The sequence below is a fragment of the Chaetura pelagica genome, unplaced genomic scaffold, assembly GCF_000747805.2.
Source record: "Chaetura pelagica isolate M959 unplaced genomic scaffold, ChaPel_1.0 scaffold1820, whole genome shotgun sequence".
NCBI lineage: Eukaryota > Metazoa > Chordata > Aves > Apodiformes > Apodidae > Chaetura > Chaetura pelagica.
The window spans coordinates 100,563-102,959 of record NW_009951916.1 but is presented as its reverse complement, the minus strand read 5'-3'; positions in this window follow the sequence as shown (position 1 = coordinate 102,959).

Sequence of the window (2,397 nt, the reverse complement as noted above, 5' to 3'; positions counted from 1 at the left end):
GCGGCTTCCTTTGCCTCCCCTCCCTCCCCCCCAAAAAAAAAATAATAGAAGGCACCACAAGTCTCTTCTTCCCTAGTTTCATCTGAGCATCCTTGGCTGGGTCCTCATCCAGCGGGATGTGGCAGAAATTGCACCTTCCTTGGTGCAAGAGCAAAAATACCAGAGCCCCTTCAAGATTGAAGCTGCAAACTGTCCCAAGGAGCCAGCCCTGCTGCCAGAGCCCCGCAGCCTGCAGCGACGTGTCCCTGGACCCATCCCATTAGGGATCCCTGTTTCCTAACGCCAAGAGACGTGTCCACCAGCCCGGCCCTCACCCCGGGGCTGTGCCCAGCGTGGAAACCCCCGCGCGGGGCCAGCGGTGCTCCTGCCCGCTGGATGCTGCCGCTTTCAATTAGGGCAGGCTTTCATCTCGGGCGGGCTGAGCTCCCTGCTCCCTCCCCGGGGATTGATGATTTGTGGCAGGCGGCTGGGCAGGGAGGGGACAGGCTCTGGCTGCAGCACCGCGGGCTGGTGGGACGCTAAGGATGGGCGGTGTCACCGCCCGGAGAACAGGTGATGTGCTGCTGGTTTGAAAGCACCTCCTTTGTGATCCACAAAGATCAGAGGAGCAGGGTGTCTGGAAAGGCGCCAGGTAGACTCCAAGGCCGTGTATACTGTCAGGGCGCAGATTTTCAGGCAGTGGAAGGAGCCACAGCACCCGTCCGGACCCGGACCCACGGCAGCCGTCAGGACCCTGTGTCTTGGCAGCACTGCCCACCTGGACATCTGCTGCTAACCAGGGTGCAGGCAGTGACACGATCGCTGCGTTAACAAACCGGCTGGGTCCTTCCCCTGCCCTGTGTCCTGCTGACACCAGGGCTGGGAGCTCTCCTGGGAGCTGCCAGGGCCCCATCATGAAGGCTGCAAAGGTATCAGGAAGATGAGCAGAGGAAGGGGAAAGCTCAGACAGGAGGGCAAAGCAAAAGCCATAGCAGTGGAAAAGTTGATCTCAAGTCTGGGGCAGCACAGGGGGGCGGGGGGACTTTGGAACTGGGGGACCAAACCAGGTGCTGGAGCTGGGTGCTGAGGTTGGCTGGTTCCGACCATCCCGGCAGGCACAGCCACCCAGAGCAGTTCGTTCCAGTATCTCCCAGTAAGCCCCCTGAGAAGGAGCGCTGTGCTGTGGAGGCGGGAGCAGCAGAGGGAGCTGCCCTGCCCATCCCCACAGCTCTGCCTGGAGGTTGCAGCAGGACGTTATTCCAAGCCCCACACTCCCAAATCATGGGATGATGCTGAGAGCTTTCCAGTTACAGCACAAATAACCACAGCAGTTTGGTTTCTGTACTGGTGTATTGTGGAGATAATTAGGGAAGGGATTTCCAGCTCGTTTGGCTGGGCAATGAAAGCCTCCTCTGTGCCCAGGCAGAGCTGTGCCTCCTCCCTGCCAGCAGGGCCAGCCCTTCGCCACCTCTAATTAACCGGAGAGGATCTGGGAATTAATTTTTCAATTAACTTTCCCTGATTTCCCAACAAAAGCAAACGCCAGTTGGGCAGCGCCACCTGGGAACGAGGGCTCAGGGCACTGATGGGGCAGACCCTGGTGTGTGGAGACTTTGTCTTGTCTCTGTGTCATGTCAAGTCCAAGTTTGAACCAGAGCAAGGAGCAGAAATTTGGAATCTAGGTTGAGCGAAGAAGCTTTTTGATTTTTATGGCTTTGGTGTTTTCCAGAGCAGCGAGGGGGATCAGCAGTTGTTGGGACCTTGTGTCCCACCCCAGCTGGGGCACTGGCAGCTTTTGAGGCTCTGCAAAGATGTGGCCTTCCTGGGCCAGGTGTCCCAAGCACGACATCTGAAGCTGCTATCATCTCCATCCCTCTCCATCCAGCCATCCATCCCCCAACCATGCCCACCCAGCTTGCCCCTGGCATTGAATGAAAATACTTACAAGGACCTTCATATCCCATTGATCCCATAAAGAGCAAAGAGAAGCCCCCTGCCCTCCACGTGCCCATGGCCACAGGCTGGGGACACGCGTGGGGCTGGAAGGTGGGTTAGCACCAGCACCAAGGAGGCTCCAGGGACTCCTCTGTGCTCTCTGAAGCCTGAACCAGCAGCAAAACCTTCACTGGGGCTGCTCCGTGGGGACACTTCATCTCAGGGGGGGTGGTGGTCCAGCCGTGGCACCCAGCAGGGCCCACCCTCGTGCTCCCCACCCTCCCAGCCACCCACACTCCCAGAGGTGCCTGCGTTTCAGCAGCGTCTCTGTAGCCCCCGCTGTACTTGTCCCTGACAGATGAAAACTCCCATACAAACCCGGGCTATTATTATCTCTGTCTTCCACTGTGCTAATGGTCTCTCAGGAAACAGTCATCGTCTTCTTCTTCTTTTTTTTTTTCTTTTTTTTTAGCTTTTAAAACC